General features: G+C 35.9%; 1 protein-coding gene across 1 annotated transcript in view; it reads left to right on the top strand.

Annotated features, from left to right (window-relative positions):
- The window catches only part of MMS22L (MMS22 like, DNA repair protein), a 121,694-nt gene that overhangs the window by 48,078 nt on the left and 54,720 nt on the right, over nucleotides 1-18,896 (top strand). The window lies entirely within an intron of this gene.

The following is an 18,896-nucleotide window of genomic DNA, read 5'->3' as shown; positions in this document are numbered from 1 at the left end:
CGCCTTTTAAGAACAAAGCTAAATTCTTTGAATTTGGGTTTAGATAAGGAAGATGGGTTACACAGATTGATTATATTTATTCCTGGCTGTATCCCTTACAAGAAAAAGAATGAAATACTTTACCTTGGCTATCTCTTCTGTTTTCAAATTCAGGTGGGAATAAGGTACCAGTCCTTGCATAAATGTGTGTGCAGGATGTGTGAGTGTGTATGTTGAACTGGGTAATAGTTTTATAACTGTATGACAGAGAAATTATAGGTAGGAAGGAACTAAGATCACTGATTAAAGGGAGAAGCGACTCCCTCTAGGCTGTTAAGAAATAATAACTTCATATGCCACTTTCTGCTAACTGGAGCTGATAGCTCACCAGAGCATTCTTTATTGCTGATTAAGTAGCATTATGAAAATACTGACTTGGTTATGTTAACTAAATGCCTCCGTGTTTAAAACTTCGAATGTCAAACAGTTTTAGCAGTCATCTTTAACATTTCACATTACTTTTCCGGAATCACATTTCTAGTTCTTACTTGCTGTTATTTGAGGTTAATATAAAAATGGCAGCTTTCATTTGTGGAGTTAGGTGTAGCCAAAAGCTTTTCTTTAATTATATCCATTCATGCTGCTATAGTTAAGGGTCTGTCAGCATTTCCATTATAAACCTCCATTTTCAGGGTTTTATAACACAGCTATGAAAATTAGCTCTGGGCAAAAACTTGACATACAAGGCCTCATGAGATTCTCCCTCCTCCCATCCCCCTTTTTCATTTTTACTGAAGTAAGAGTGAGTGATTTCAAAATGCCTTTTGGCATCTGCAAATATCATTTGGAGTTTAAAAAGAAACAATAAATTTTCAGGCTTTGTACCTGTTTGTTCTACCACTTAAGGGAGGTTGTGGACTTATGAATTTAAGCCAAATGGATATTGATCAACTGACATCCTATTTTGTATTAAACAAGAGCCTGGTTTCAAAAGAAGTCTAAAAGGCAGTTAAAAACTTGCCTAAAATGTTAGATATTGAGACTATGAAATAATTCAGAAGGAATGATTGGCTTCTGATATTCTATGTGCTGAAGTACAACTCCTTAAAAGATTAAGACTCTTTTTTCCTGGCTTCAAAATACATTTTGAAAATACATGCATTTTTAAATCCCTCATCCAATGAGCATAGAAGTTCATCCATTTATTATATATCAGTTTTGACATTTGGGATGGGGTGCATGTGTGTGTGTGTGTGTGTGCGTGTGTGCGTGCGCACATGCACAGAACTGTGTTTATTATTCCCTGCAAATACTCTTCTTCCTTAATAGTTCTAGTTATTTTAACTTCTATTAGTGTGGTATCATTTATACTAAACTAATTTTTTTTTAAATCTTCAGGGAAAGAATTGAGGGTTTTCTAAGTAAGGAAGGAAGTAGTATGAAAGGAAATGTTCTAATGAGGGACTGCTTTATGCTAAAAACTTAACGTGATTTTTCAGGAAAAACAAAGGATGCTTTTGACAGCATGCAGGCCTTTTCCTCCTTTTGTTATTGGGTGTTCTAGTAGTATGAATGGCTTAAGCTTGTATATATGATTTGATGGGAATTTGATTTGATGCAAATTTTTGGCAGTGTTCTAATAATTTGGGAGAGGGAGCACATGAGTATGTTTCATGGACACCTGTATTTCCAGTTTTTGTTTGAGAAATCAAATGGTTACGTTGCTCACTAAAAGTGATCAATCTGCCAGTTTTGGTTGCTTCAGAGAAAGCATAAGCCTCTCTAAGGGAAAATAGTGTAAATCTTAGTATTTTGAGAATATATAAAATGTTAAAGATTACTTTGTGTTAAGTATTTTATTTCTCTTTCAACTGAGAATTTACATGTATACTATGAATTATTATTTTGACCTTATTTACTGTTTACTAGGCTTGAATTTTGCAAAACATGTTTACTATAGCCTTTCCATATTACACATTTTATAAGTTCATGCAGTTATATAAACTCACTTTATTAACTTGGAAATGTTTGTGCACCTTTGTATTTTGCTAAAACAGATTATCTACTTAATTTTTCATATATAGGAATTAATATTTGGGTCATTTAGTTTCCAACTAGTTCTGTTACATACACATGAATTCTCCTATGTAAGTATAAAGTAGTTCTTCTAAAATATTTTAAGGGAAAACTTATGTGTCCAGATCTCTCATTTTTTGGTAGAATGAGGATAATAGCACATGTTTTACTATATTTTTTTGAGGATTAAGTGCAATAATGTATATGAAGTTGTTGGTACAGTGCCTGGCATAGGAGTAAGTGTTCAGTAAATGTTAGAAGTTGCTATTGTCATTACAATTATTTTCAAAAGAACCCATAATCATTTCTTTGTGCCACAGTTTAAGCCTGGCAACCTCAATAGACGTGTGTGTGTGTGTGTGTACGCTTATCTTGGATAGTTCTTAACTCATTCCTAATATTGTACTCTTAACATAGTGGCTATTCAGTAAATGCTTTTAGATGTGTGAATGAATCAGATTGTTTAAAAACAAAGTCCAGATTATAGGGAACACAAACATTGCCCCACAATTTTAGAGCTGTTGGAAATTGTGACCTATATGTCTGAGATGCTAAGGAGCTGCTGTAGAAAAAGAAAAGTAATTTTTTAAGGTAGAAATGTGGCATATGTCTTTCTTTTCTCTATATACCCAGTTGATTGAATTTTTTAAAATGTTTTCTTTGGAGGATCTCTTTTATATCATTCCTTCTTTATTCTCAGTACCATTTCCTCCATTTTTAGACCATTGTTAATGTTTGCCTACTCTCCCTGCCTCCGGTGCCTTCCCTCTTCAGACCATCTTTTTTTTTTTTTTTTTTGTAAACAACTTTTTTGAGCTACATTACTTATATAATTCACTTATTGGCCAGCTTTATTGAGATATAATTCACATGCCAGACAATTAATGGTTTTAGTATATTCATAGAGTTGTACAGTAATCACCATAGTTTTAGAACAGTTTGTCACCTCAAAAGGAAATGCTATACCCATTAGTATTAACTCTCCATTTTCCCCTACCCAATCCCCATCTCTAGCAACCATTAATCTACTGTATGTCTGTATAGATTTGCTTATTCTAGACCTTTCATATAAATGGAACCATCCAACATGTAGTCTTCTGTGATGAGTTTCTTTCACTTAGAATAATGATTTTAAGGTGTTTCCATATTGTCACATGTATCAGTACTGTATTCCCCAAATAATCCATTGTACCCACATTTATTTACCCATTCATCTGTTGATGGACATTGGGTTATTCCCACTTTTTGATTGTTATGGATAATGTTGCTATGAATACTCATGTATAAGTTTTTGTGTGGACATGTTTTTATTTCTCTTGGATATATACTTAGGAGTAAAATTGCTGAGTAATATGGTAACTCTGTTAAACCTTTTGAGGAAATACTGAACTGTTTTCCAGTGTACCATTTTACATTCCTTCCTGTAGATTTTAAGGACTGAAATTTGTCCACATCTGCACCAACACTTGTTGCTAAGTGGCTTTCTGATCAAAGTGATCTTAGTGGTTGTAAGGTAGTATCTCATCGTGGTTTTGATTTGTGTTTCTGGTAGCTAATGATGTTGATTATGTATTTTTCATGTGCTTATTGATCATGAGCCTATTAACTAGTATGTCTTCTTTGGAGAAATGTCTATTTGGATCCTCTGCCCATTTTTAAATTGGGTTGTCTTTTTGTTAGTGAACTGTGAAGAATTCTTAATATGTTCTAGATACAAGCCCTTCATCAGATATATGGCTTGCAAATATTTTCTTCCATTCTTGATGTCCTTTGCAGCATTAATTTTTTTTAATTTTAATGAAGTCATATTCATTTATTTTTCTTTATGTTGCTTGTGCTCATCTCATACTCTCTTCCACATTTATCTTCTTAGGGAACAAGTCTACTTACATCCTTCTGTGTTTTAACACCGTTAGTGGCTACATCCTGATGAACGCAGAAAACTTCTCATTCCTTATCATGGTCTTCAGAGTCTTCCACAGGCTGGCTTTCTATATTTGCAGCTTTTTCTTGCGATTCCCCTTTACGTCAGTCAGGTGGAACTACTAATTCTGAAGAAATCTCCAAATCTTTCTTACTTGTGTTTGTATTTTCCTGTCAGAACCACTTGAGGGTTCAGGCCAGAACATGGCCAGGACAGTAAAGCCAGATCTCAGGACTGAATAAGCTGAAGTGAGGTGATAAACAATGATAAGGAAAGGGTTGAATCCAGGGATTGAAAGGAATTGTCAAGATCAGAAGTCAGAAATGGTTGGTGCTGGTCACGGTACGCATTGAGGTGGAGTAGCAGAGTACCGGAAAAGAAAAACAAAATAAATGATTTATTTAGAGGGATTTGGGGGAAGGGCAAGGTGGTTTCAGAAGTTATTAGTAAGTGGCTCAGAACTACAGATGGAATCAGAAAGCATCATACATGAGCATCACATACGGGAGAAGTCAGAAGTTCAGGCACTAGTAGACAGTTCAACAACAAGTTGTACTTTTCTGCTGCTTTTAAAAATATATATATTTATTTATTTAAGTGATCTTTTACACCCAATGTGGGGCTTGAATTCATGCCCCCAAGATCAAGAGTCACGTGCTCTACCAGCTGAGACAGCCAGGTGCCCCTGTGCTTTTCTGCTTCTTAAGGAAGCTCTAGTAGTATCTGAGAGTTCCTACTGTTGTTGCAGCACAGTGTGAAAAGCAAGGTCTTTAGGGTCAGTAAACCTGAGTTCAGATCACCCCTCCTCCACTTACCAACCGTGCAAACTTAGGAAATTTTAGGAAGTTGCTTAACCTTTTGTGAACTGCATCTGCGTCTTTGAGAAATAATACTCACATTATAGGATTTCTGTGAACATTTGCTTAGATCTCTGCTGTCCATACACTCTAACTTTATGTGACAATTTAAGTCAATGAATATAATATGAAGAATTCAGCTCCTCCATCACACTAAGAGGTCACACTAGCAAGTCCTCAGTAGCCATACGTAGTTAGCGGCTACTGCAGTGGGCGGAAGAAGGCATTGTGGACAGCACTGACTTTGATGCCGCACCTATTCAGAACATGGGCCATAATAATCTCTCAGTACATGTTTGTTTTCTTTATTTACTTTTTCTTTTTGTGTGTGAACTGCATCATCCTTACCCACAAGCTTCTCTTGAAAAATGTGTGCTTGTCCATGTGTCCCTCATCTTGAATAATTTCTTTCCCCTTTGAACCTCCTTAACATTTTATCTCTAATAGCCTTTAGTGCTTTCTACCTTGTGCTATAATTATTTTTAACAGAGGATACATATTCATTAAACAAATTATTTACTCAAAAAATCCAACTAATGTTTATGAGTGCCTGCTATAGTAGCAGACATTATTACAGGCACTTGGGGTACATCAGTAAATGACTTAAATGGACGTGAATGGCAGCGTGTACTCATGTATTTATTATGTGAAAGACAGACTGTGAGAATAGAGAGAAAGGTACTTGGGGAAGTGTTTATGGAAACCATCATTTTTTTTTTACCCTTTCATATTTTACTATTTTAGTCATCAGCATTATTTGATAATGATTTATACTTGTCCCCAACTTTTACTTGCTTATCTAAAATTCTTGCCAGTATCCACTTGAAAGTAGACAACAGTAAGTGTGCAGCCAGGCTGTGGATGTAATGCATAGTCTGTATTTCACCTCCATGTTTATTGCTCCCTAAGCACCAGTGGGCAGAAGGGACCTCCAGGGGGATGACAAGAGTCCATGCTTCTCAGTTAATTGAAAGGGTTTTGGTCTTATTGAAAAATGAAATTACCGTGTCTACAGTAGCTAAATTTTAGACCATTTTTATTATTTTATTTTGCTAATTCAATAGTTATCACCGAACTGTTCCCCACTGAAATATGGAAACAGGTGGTGTAAGTGGGCCTTTGAGGTTTACCTTGCTTTCAAAAATTTTGAGAACTTTGCATTGAGTCTGGGCCCACAGGAACACTTTGAATCTAAAAGTAGATATTATCTGTATTTGGATTCAGTCGGAAGCAAGGTATCTGGAAGAGGAAACTGAAATAATGGAGTGAGGAAATAATCAAAAAAATAATCTGTTACAGTTCCCCAGGATGGAAGATTCCTGGCTCAAAGGGCCTATTGAGTGACCCAAGCAAAACATAAGAAAATAGACTCATAGCAAAGCACATCTGTGTGAAATTCAGAACGCTGGGACAAAGAAAAGGTCCCAAAGTTTTCCATGACTTCTTATCTTACCCACCTTTCTTAGTCTTCTATTTTTTGTATTTGCTGTGCCCCTAGTCTTGTAATCTCCAGTTATAGTCTAGGTCAGATTTAATATTTAACCCCAATTACCAAGAATTATAAAATTAAGGAAAAATAAGGGACACTTGGGTGGCTCAATCAGTTAAGCGTCTGCCTTTGGCTCAGGTCATGATCCCGGGGTTCTGGGGTCAAGCCCCATGTAGGCTCCCTGCTCAGTGGGGAGACTGCTTTTCCCTCTCCTCTGACCCCCACTCGTGCTCGCACTCTCTCTCTTTCTCTCTAGTGCGCTCTCTCTTTCAAATAAATAAATCTTTAAAAAATTAAAGAAAAATAAGGGTTAAATAGAGCTTTATATTAGATTTTCCCCCCAAAATTATTTCTACTTTCAAGAAGTAGATGAATGGAGCTTTATGACTTCTTTTCCAATTCATAGTTCTCATAGTGTGGAGTTCTAAAAATCTGTTCTGGGATGAAACAGTAAATCCACCTCTCATAATTAGAAAATGATGGAAGGTAGAGTGGGAAAGTAACACTGTGAAACAGAAACTGTGATGAAGAACATTGGGATAAAAGGACAAGGACAAAAGAAATACACTCTGTAAAGGAAACATTTCATTCTTTTGAAAGTGGATCAGCTCAGTTGTTTAGGGAATAGAAGTGCCATGATTATTTTCTGTTCCAAGCACTGGAACATTTCTCTTTAGCAAATGGTAACAAATCAAAGATGTTGGGTGAGGCGAAAGCTACTTTCCCCAATCTTATTTATGTCGCTGTGGCTCCTTGTCTGAACCCCACAGTTCACTATAGGTATTTAGACCACCCAGATCTTTGAAGCTTTCGACGAAATTCAGCAATGAGCTTGTAGGAAGACATTGCTACTGTGCTCTTTCGTGGCATCATACAGTGCTCTGTTCTTAAACCAGAAACATGTTGTCATAATAAATATATTGAAGACCGGTAAATCCCATTCGTGATAGGTTTGCTCTTTTCCAACTATGGAATGGGTTAAAATAACTGAAATTGTGATTTCAGAAAGTGGACCCAGTCTAAAAAAACTCAGTGAGATAAACTGCTATTGTGGCTTTAGGTTATAAAAGGGAGGTACTCAGAGGAAGTAAGTAATAATTTAAGCATTCACATCCAATAAGTGTAGTACAATAAGCTACTAGACCTGTTTTTTAATGATGTGATGTGTCAGGGAAGGAAAGAAACTGATCTCTTAATTATCCCTTTAATTATTTTTGGATTAATAAGACCTGAGACAGCACTATAAATTGTGGAAAAAGTAGATTCATTATAGTTCTTAAATATTCTTAGCTATCCTCACCATCTTCTGGTAATTACCCTAAAGTTATTTTCCTTAAGATGTGTTTCTTAGAAAATGTCAGAGTACATTTTTGTTTTATGATATGAATTTACTTTTGCCACCATTTGGACTATAAAGAACAGTTCCTAACCTTTCTCCATCTACCTTGTGGAGAAGGGTGAGTAATTGCTCTGTTTCAAAATTTATTTATATTTTAACAAAATTGAGAACAAATATAAGGAGTGAAACTAGCATTTGGAACTCTTAATTTCAATTGTTTCTTCTTTACCTTACAAGATATATATTTTTCTCTCTTTAGGATATCTCTTGTCAGATTTAAGGCTTATTTAAAATGAAAAGAAAGCTGGAGCAATTTTCTTTATTCCATTTCAGTCTCCTAAGGCCTATTTCCCCCTGGTGAGCTCATAGCAACAGGGGGGTTTAAGGGAATTCAGCTTTCTGCAAATTAATGTCTCACATCATGAAAATTCAGGACTTTTTTTTTTTTTTTTAATCTTGAAAAGTAATACAGTGAGTGCGAGTATTATTTCTTGCCAGCGGGTGGAAGATGAATGATTTTGTCACAGTTTTACTGCTTGATGAGCAGTGTCCTGAGGGTCAGGCTTAAGTCTGTGTCACTATGCTGCTCATTACTCTTGAGCTAAATAAGGGCTGATTGGATCTAAATTGCCTAGCACATGGGCCACAGATGAGCTCAGTGAGCAGGGGATGACCTGCTATTCAGTCTGGGAGTAACCCCGGTGTGCAAATGCAGCATTAGAACACCGTGGGAGAATGAGAGGCTACCGGCTGCTGCCAGCAAAAGAAATCGAAATGTAAAAACTCTTTGATGCTGTGATGTTAGAATTTGAAATGTAGGAAGTGACAGGTTGATGGTACTTATCAGCTTTGGCTGGATTAGAGAACAGTGTCATCTTGCTTATATAATGACAGAAGAATGAAGCCAGCAGCTAACTACTGTGCAGAGTAGAGCCTCTGCAGTTGCCACAGCCAGTCACTGCTGCCTCCTACTGGCAGTTTTCCTGGAAACCAGTAAAGATAGGAAGACAAGAGCCTCCTCTGTAGGCGATTTCCAGGAATTGGGGACTTTTTGGTGGTGAAAAGCTGCCAGTGGTAGAATGCAAAGAAAAGGGTATTTTAGAGGATACTAAATAGTAAGTTGCTTAAAAAACATCATTATTGGGAAATTGGTTGTTCCAGAATTTTCTAGTTAACCAAGAGTTAATCCATTTATGAAGTGAATCTACCCAGGGCAGGAAACCCCAGTGTACTCTCCCTGGCACAGTGTTCTTTCGGGGGGCTGCAGTTGGGCTGGTTGATCTCTCAATTATGTATTTTTATCAATAACAGCACTTTACTAACAACTAATCTTCAAAATCTAACAACAGACTAACAACCACAGTGTTGGCACAGTTTGAAAGATACCTGATAAAAATACGAAGTGAAGACCACCCCTGATTATGTAGCTTATGCTGCATAAGTCTCCCCCTTCAGGGTTGAGGAGGAAGGAACAGGTTTCTCCCATAAGTCAATTGATTTAAAAAAACAAAACCCAGCAAAACCCTATAATACCTCTTTTGTTTCATTTTATTCCTGCAGTTGTCATTTTTAAAAAAATCAATATTAGAGTACTATATGTTTGTGATATAAAACTTAGAAAATGCAGGTAAGCTTTTTAAAAGTTACTTATCTCGCCATGCTGAGAGAACTACTGTTAATATTGTTATATCTGTCCAGATTTTTCCTATTCATGTATATTTTTTTAAACTTAAAATGGGGTTAAATACTGTATAGTGATCTGCTTTTTTCACTTCATGTATCATCGATTGCTTTCCAGATCAGTGACATCCACAACATTATTTTTGGTGGCTTTATAATATTCCATCGTGTGGATATATAGTTTACCTGACCATTTCTTATTGGTGAAAATTTATACATTTTGAATTTTTTTACCATTAGATACAAAGCCGTGATGAACATCCTTTATGTGTGTCTTGGCAGGGTTCTTGGTTATTGCTGTATAAATTGTGTATTGCTCAACTCCATAGGTGCCATTCGCAACATTATATAAATGAGGCTTTGATCTTCATAGACATGTTTGATTATATGTGGAAGATATTTTCTTAAATGATTTCATTTAAAATATAAAACCTTAGATATAGTTCTTTTTAAAAAGTTGGGAGCTGTGGTTTAATTATATTCAAGGTTTATACACACACAAACACACACATAATTACACACATCCTACAGAAGGAAATTTTTAACTAGTAGAAAACCTGAAACAAGAAAAATCAACATTTCCCCCCCCCTGTAGAACAAAACTGTAGTTCTGTGTGTTGAAAACATATCGATAGAAAGCTTTTAGAGTTTGGGGTTAAATGACAGGTAAAAGGATTAACTTTCATCTCCCAGGATTTAAAAAAGAATTTTCCTGCATTTGTCAGTGTAGGTTTCCTACTATTTCCTATAAGTGTCCCCCCACCTTGTTTACTATTAAGATCAAATGTAAAAGAAAACTTTTCATTATAAATCTAAAGCATTTGAAGCCCCTAGAGAGCGTTTGTAATGCTTTTTTTTTTAATTATTAAAATCCATGTATCCTGTAAAGGATATAAATAATACAAAATTGTGTGCTGTGGAAAGTAAAAGTCATTCCCTTCCTAACCCTTTCTGCCACAAAGAAACCACTATTAACCCTTCAGAGGACATACTTCTCAGCTGTTAAGCTGTTGCTTCTTCTTTTATGTACACTACCTCTTTTACCACCTCTTTTAATTTGATTTTGGAAAGATGGGGATTATACCTTGGAAATTTCTGCAACTTCAGTTTTTTGATGAAAGAGGTATCAAAGACATCTCTCTGCATACGCTCACACATACATAGTATGAGGCTGCAGAGTATCTTGTTGTATAGTACACCCTACTTCGTTTAACCCCAGTGAACATTTAGGAACTACACGATTTTAAGTTAGTTTGGCTCTTGTCCCTATCTAATTTTTCCAAGATCCTGTTTGAAAATTTGGGTGGTTCAGTTAATTTAACCAGGATATGCACTATAGTTCAATTTTGTGAGTTATTAATATATCCAACATCAAAACCAGGGGAGCAAACCTCCGTATCAGTTCTTTAATATGTATGAACCATATATGAAATAATTAATATCTTTTGTTTAGAGTAAAAATATTACTGTATTTTTCAAAAGGTTACAGACATGAATTTTAATCCTGCCTTTGCCACTTTCTTTCAGTTTAATCTTCAACAAGTCATGTCATTTCTTTGAACCTCAATTTTTCTAATCTGTAAAATGTGTGTAATAATAGATACTAAAGAGCTGGTTTGAAGAATAAGAGAGATAATATTTATCTCAAGTGTCTACCAGAGTACCTAATAATGATTACTTTTGTTATCATTACCACTTGTCCATCGATTTCATAGAAGTGAAGTGAACGAATGTATATTACAAGTAAGTTTCCCACTCTAAATTAAAATTTTTAAATTCCACTGTCAATCAGCTCAGTGGTATTCTATGAAAATAATACGACTTATACTTGCAATAAAAGCATAAATTACTTTCTTAGTCACGTTTCTCCCCCACATACACCTTTTTTTCTTATGACCTAAAGAATGTTGGCTGTATTGAATCTGTGCCTGTGCAAGAAGCAGAAATGGCTGCCTATTTCTGTCAGTACGCCTTTACTGAGTGTCCAGCAAGTACCTGCTAGGACCGACTTTGTGCTGGTGTGGGGGGGAAATAGAGATGCATAAAATCAGATCATTGCCCTGAAGTGCCCTACGGTATAGTGAGGCAGCTATACAAACAAATAAATACACTGTCGTCAACAGACAAGTGTTGAAGAGTCTGTTTTGAGAACTCTTCTACACCACTTACAGAATTTTGTGTGAGATTGCCCTATGTGAAATACAGTGTATGGCATAAGTCATTTACACACTTTGCCACATCACTGATTGGAGGCAGATATATTAGAAGGGAGATAAGTCTTTAGTAGCTTGTGCTTATGTAGATAGCAGTTCAAAAGTTTTTAAAGTTGTTTTTGACATCTTTAATCTACTTCTGCTATCAATAATAAAAAATAATAACAGCCACTTATAAACGTACGTAAGGCCTTTAGTGATTTGTTAATTACAGCATTATATCATTGATGTATTTTTTACATTTCTTTCTCCTGACATCTATTTTTCTTCTGTTCCCATTCTCTGAAACCTTAATGTTCCTTTTTTCCCCCCACTTATTTTTGTGCCCTAAAATATAAACCTGTGAGCTTCTGAGGACAGTGTACTTTGATAATTTAACATGACAAAATAGAATCCAAAACCAACATGTAGTATTGCACTGTACCTTTTTAAAAGTTTACGTAAAAATCATTGTACCAGAGATGCTACATACAGCTGTGCCTCCTGCTTTTTTCTTTTAGTTTTATGCTCTTGAGATATCCTGCCACAGAACATGTGCTTCAGGGAAATGAAGGATTTAGCCAAGAACAATAAATATTTTGGGCTCAGGAAATGGAGAATTCAGCACAGAATAGTGAAGGTATAGAAGACAGTCATACACCTGGGCCAGGAAACCACCATTCCAGACTGAAATAGAATGATGACGAGCTGTGGGAAGAAGGCCTCAAGGAAAAAGTACGGAAAGAAAAATTATTTTTATGGTTCTGGAGGAGAGTAAAGCAATTTCATTATAAAATGACTTTTTCCTTGAAGAGCCTACAACCCCGAATGGGAATTGTTCTGACCTCTCACCTCTCACTAAGTAAACTTGTTTGTCTTTTAATATTAATTTGCCATAGCAAATTATATGTGAAACATACCAACTTTATGAACATCATGTATGTTTCAAATATATTGAAACTTGCAGTTTACATTTCTGTTTGGATGTCTAGAAGTTGTAAGAGCTTTGTGTATATAAGTGCCATAATCTTTAAAACAATGCTACATATGTACATGTATACACACACACACATAGTTAACAGTTGGTTTTAGTTCAGTTTAGTGTTTTTTGGTTTTTTGGTTTTGGTTTTGGTTTTGGTTTTGGTTTTGGTTTTGGTTTCCTAGGAGGAATCCCAGTGTAATTCAGCAGACATTTTTTTATTAATACTTTCTGTGTCTCAGGACTGTCCTAGTAAGTGTGTAAATGAAAATGTATCCTGCACTTATAGAGCATATGATGTAGACTCCAAATTTTTATATTTCTGCATTCATTCTTTTCTAAATTCTGAAAGGCCTGGATTATTAGTTTGATCCGATGTATGCATGTAATTTCTTATATTCTGAAGACCATTCGTGTAAAATGGTAAGTGGTCTCCAAAATACAAGAAATTCCACATCTTGGGTCAAACTAATGGTCCAACCTTTTCAGAATTACATTACAGTGGAGGTTTTGTGATAAGATATAATCGTATCTAATTTCCCAGAAGGCAAGTGCATTTTGCCTAATTTAGAGATATTAAACATGGTTCAATCTTTCCATTATTTCCTTATGGACTGATACAGTCATTTCTTATCTTTTGGGATGCTATTCTGCATTTACCATTTAGCATAGTACTACTATTAGGCACTAGGAACTCATTTCATTTAAATATATAAACTTTTTAAAACTTTGGGCAGATGGTGTCTTAGTCTGTTCAGGCTGCCATAACAAAATACTACAGACTGATTGGGTCACTTAAACAACAGAAATTTGTTCTCTCACGTTCTGAAGTTTGAGGTTGAGGTGCCAGCATGGTTGATTTCTAGTGAAAGCTCCATTCGTAGCTTGCAGAGGGCTGCCTTATCACCTTGTGCTCACACGACCTTTCTTTGTGCCTGCATGGGAGAAAGGAGGCACTTTGGTGTCCTGGAAGGACCTTAATCCTATTGGATCAGGGCCCCAACCCTTATGACATGTTTTAACCATAATTCCTTATAGTCTTTTTTTTTTTAAATTTTTTATTATGTTGTGTTAGTCACCATACAGTACATCATTAGTTTTTGATGTAGTGTTCCATGATTCATTGTTTGCATATAACACCCAGTGCTCCATGCAATACGTGCCCTCCTTAATACCCATCACCGGCCCAGCCCAATCCTCCACTCCCCTCCCCTCTCCTTATAGTCTTCATATGGCTATACTGGGGGTTAGGGCTTCAAGATATGACATGGGGGCAATTCAGTTCAGTCCATAGTAGATAGATTTATTTATTCCCATTGGAATAATGACCAGGGGTGGAGGCAAAGAAGTCAGATTAAATTTTCATATATCTCTTTTCTCTTTTTATCTTTTATGCTTTTGGAATCACTGAAGTTAGAGAATCTGTTCACTGGTTTCTTTCAGTTCTTCTATTTATGTTAAATACAAAGGTTCAAAGTTAAGGAAATAGGTTAAAATTGCTACATGGTTATGTTAGCCTATGATCTTGCATATTAAGTATGTTTTACATTTATTTTAGGAGAGACCGCTTGTTAAAGAATAAACTAAATTTATATGAAGAAGCAAATTGAGGTTGGATGTGATTTGATTGGAAGATCTTTTGGTGCCTAAGTCAACCCTAAAATCTTTGGGACCTCAGCCTGGCCCTCTTTTTTGGTTCTTTTATCTGAAGGATATAGGATTGGCTTAGATTACCTCAGTGCTTCTAATTTTGTCTTTAGAATTAGAATGCTCTGATATTTTGAGGTAAATTTGCTTTTCTTTTTAAAGTTGATAAATGAAATGGGAATATGATTTACACAGCCAGAATGATAAAACTAAATTTTATTTAATTAGCTTTATTTTGTCTTTTACTTATGCTTCTTCCCATTTTTTGTAGCATGCACAAAGTAAAAAATACAAAACAGAATAACATGAAGGGAACACTGTTCTTAAGCACCAGCTTATAGTACTGCAAATATCCATTATTTTGACTTTGGCCAGTAGTTGGAGATTTTTAGTTATACATTAAAAGAAATGATTCAGTCAGTAAATGTTGAGGTGGCTACTTTGTGCATGATATTTTTTAGAAAGAGGTATAAAAATTAAGTCATAGTTCAGCATATTTGGTGAGGGCTTCTTGTATATCGGGGACAGTTTGAGTTCTCATTTTCCAATGCTTTCATGGGGAAAAAAGATTTGAAGAATTACAAATAAATTGTAACTAAGCAGGTTGAATATGTGAAGGGTAGATGAATAACCAGGCAAACATTTTTGTTGCTTATATGGACTTGCCCTCTTACCCACTGTAGGTAGGACAGGAGAGAGACACCAGATTTTCTCTAGTTGGAGATACATAATACTGCACACAATAAAAAGTAAAAAAAAAAAAAAAAATTAATGGGACATTGCATTAATTCAGTAAATGGAACATTCACTAACTTTTATTGAGCTCTACTAGTGCAAAATACTTTTGTGCAAAAAAACATGGAGACTATTCTTCAGGAAATTATTTTTTAGTAAGCAATTCATGTATATATACAGTGTCATTCAAAGTTAAAATAAGTAATAAATGCTATATTATAGTAATTCATCATCAGTAAAAGAGAGAAGGAAGAAAATAGATGGAATGGGAGGATTAGGAAAGATATTTTGAAATAGGTGGCATTTGAACTGGGAATTGAAGGAGAAGTAGAATTTATACTCGTAAAAAGGAAGGATAGCAAAGACCTCTTGAAAGAGGTGGGATATAAAATTGACAATTATATAACTCAACAGAGGGAAGGGAGAAAAAACGCTGCAATGGAGAGTGATCTGAGAACTGGAAATTGGAGTGAGTTCAATCTGTTTTGGAACCGATGAAGAAACTAGTCTGATAAAAGAGTAGGGTATAGCTTTAGCAGAAAGATGACCAGATTATGACGGGCTTTGAAATTTGGGCAAGAGTATAGACCTGGCTGAGGAGGAAATCAGGGTCTAGTTTTAAAAAGAGGGACAACACCAGAGCAGCTCTTGAAATATGGCATGTGCTCTTCTCCCTCTACTGAATCATAAGCTTCTTAAGCAAAAGATCTTATCTGGTCCTGTCCTCAGTTCCCCTGCCTGAAATATTCCTTGATTCTTCCTCTGTCTGGAAAGGTGTAAATGAAATAGGCAGTTTCCCCTGTGAAGTTTTCTAGCTCCCCAGGCGGAGCAAGGGGCTTCCTCCCTTGCACACTTTGAACAGACTTGTATCACCCAGACCATTTATCACTTGAAACGTCATCATCTGTCTTTGTCCTTCTCCTTCACTAAAATAGTCTTTGAGGGCAGGGAATTTGTCTTCTTCGTATTTTTATCTTCACTACATATCCCGCTAAAGTGCCTGACACACAGTGTTGCTTAGTAAGTTTTTGTTAAATGAATGATAATTACATAAATGGTTCTCGCAGTAATATGCAAACTTAGACAAAGAAACTAAGTACAAAGCCACTGTGGTTAAAAAAAAAAAAAACGACTAGTGATACGAAAATATATTTTAAAAACTAAAAATAATCCAAGAAAATACAATGTGATAGGAAAGTGCATTAGTTTTGAAGTTTTGAAGTCAGGACTGACTGACAGAAGGAATAAAGGAGAGGGATCATCTGATGAGCCAGGCTGGTGCTGTATAGGCAGGCAATAATATTTAAGCAATTTTGAGCAATTATGGGCATTTCATGTTTGGCTGTTTCCAGACATAAAATTTTCATTAATACTGTGACCTAGGATTTCTGGCATTGGTGCTATTGACCTTATTACCCTAAAGATGTCAAAAAAAACTTCAGTTTCATATTATTCTGTTTGCTGTTTCAGCCAATAAATGCAGAAGTTGGTAACTTTCCACAACTTTCATATACCTGTACAGTTCTGTTCCTTGTGTAATGTGGTTATGCAGTTTCAGAGGGGATAGTCCATATATGAGGCCTACCTCCTAATTTTGGTATTCCTTAAGTAAGCTGTGTATCTGTTGTCTCTTCAAGGAAAGAAGGTCCTGTTTGTCTCTGTGCAGGATTAATTAAGCTGAGGGCAGTGTTTGGTACACAGAGATCTGACTGAGAATCTGCCTGTGATTGGAAGACTGGTGTAAGCACTCTATTGCCCCAGTCAAAAGAGGGTAGAGAGGGAACAAAAGTGAGCCCTTACTTTATAGCTTCTGAGATTACCCTTTTGAAATAGGACAGTGACCTTTAACAGATGGTTACAGTTGTGTGAGAATTTATCTTTTGTAGTTAATACTTTTCTTCTTAAATGTAGATAGTTGTAATGAAGTTATGTTTCCAGGCTATAAATGCATCTTAATTTCTATGACTTATATGTATTATACATTTAAGTATAACACACGGCATTAGACTGGAGACCTCCATTCCATAGTTCATATGCAAACGTAATTGTCCAGTGGAGTACTTGATACGTTTAATGATCACTCTCTCAATCCAGAAGTGGTATGTCACCAAAGCACACTAATCAGAAGCAAACTTGATATAATCATCCGCTCTGCTACAATTTACTTACGACTTTGAAAAATTCAATTACGGAAAGATGAATGGAACATTTTTTCTTATATTTCTGAAGGAGTTCGCCACAGCTTTTCTTACCTGTATGTTTAAAATAGAGAGTTTCCCAGATGCCTGGGTGGCTCAGTCAGTTGAGCATCTGAGTCTTGGTTTTGGCTCAGGTCGTGATCTCAGGATCTTGAGATCCAGCCGTGTGGGCTCTGCACTCAGTGGGGAGTCTGCTTGAGATTCATCCCCCACTCCCCTCTCCCTTTGCCTCAGCTCCTGGCTCCTGCTCTCTGGATCCCACGACCCTGAAACCAAAAGTCAGATGCTCGCCTGACTAAGCCACCCAGGCACCGCTAAATAAATATTTTAAAAAATAAAATAAGAGGATTTCCACAAATACTTTTTTTTTATTCTAGCTTAAAGTGCTGAGGTTTCACCCGCATTATAAAATACTCTGATTTAAAAGATACTGCATGTCTTTGGTGTTTGTGTTTCACTCAGCATTTGGTTGCATTTTATTTTTCACTTAATGATGGAAAGAAGGAACTCCAAGGGAGTGTTACCACAATTTAAAACTTTTAATTGCCCCTATATTAAATCGTTAAAAAGAGTAATTTTAGATAACTGTTATTCCACCTAAAATCTAAAAGTGAGACCTTATCTAATCCTATGCCACCCCTGTACTCGAAAAAATTTGGCATGGTCCTGATAGTGGATGTTTAGTGGTATCTTTTAGCTGTATTTATGTCACATTGAAAAATTTTATTCTGCTTATCACCCCCCCCCTTCTTAGAAAACATTCAAATACTTCATTTTCTTTGGAGGCAAATTAGAATGACACACTTAGGTTTTTTTCCCCTTCTGAGAGTATACTTTGATCTGTGTATAGTCTAACCATTATTGCAAAGATCATGATATCTGCGAACGCCATTGAATTCTTTTGTCTTGTGTAAGATAAGAATATATGGATGTAGGGCGCCTGGGTGGCTCAGTCAGTTAAGCATCTGCCTTCGGCTCAGATCATGATCTCGCGGTCCTGGGATCAAGCCCCTCATCGGGCTCCTTGTTCAGCCGGGAGTCTGCTACTCCCTCTCCACTCTGGTCCGCGCTCTCTCTCTCTCTCTCTCACTCTCTCACTCATATTCTCTCTTTCTGAAATAAAATAAATAAAATCTTATTTTAAAAAAAGAATATATGGATATAAAACAAAATTTTATCTTGGTATAGTCCGTTCTAAAAGGTATGTTAATGTAGTGCTTACATTGAAGCTTTTAGTTTTTTAACAATGTTAAGTCCCCTTTGGAGGATGTGAAGTGTAAAAAATGTTTTCCTTTAATTTTACTGAAGGTGTAGTATGTGTATACATGTGGAGGTCGGGAGAGACCCGTCTTGAAGATTTCTCCAATCACCTTTTTTTTTTTTCTTCTGTTAAATATGTTCTGTAAATTGTGCTTCTAGAAAGGTAGGGGGGAATGTGGTAAGAGGAAAGTAGAGGAATTAAAAATCATTCCAATAAAATGGTTTAATTTATGCCTCTGCAGTTAAGCAGTGCTCCTGGTTAACAGAAATACCCTTCAGCTACACAGGATTTTGGAGCGTTGGAGGGCACTCATTTGCACATAAATAGCCATTAACTGATAAATTCCCAGAGGTCTCCTGTTGCATGTTAGTGGTTCTGACCTACTTAGCTAGCTTAAATTTGTTTTACAGAATTATTATAATTCTATCCTTGGTACTTAAACTTTGTGATTAATGCATGCCTCACAATACAATTAAAGTATAATTACACAGTTTTGCAGTTTCCTATCGTGGTGTTATTATTACAAAGATCTGGATTTTG

The sequence above is a fragment of the Ursus maritimus genome, unplaced genomic scaffold (assembly GCF_017311325.1).
Source record: "Ursus maritimus isolate PB19 unplaced genomic scaffold, ASM1731132v1 scaffold_13, whole genome shotgun sequence".
Lineage (NCBI taxonomy): Eukaryota > Metazoa > Chordata > Mammalia > Carnivora > Ursidae > Ursus > Ursus maritimus.
Note: the sequence above shows the minus strand (reverse complement) of the source record. Positions and strands in the feature narration are given on the sequence as shown.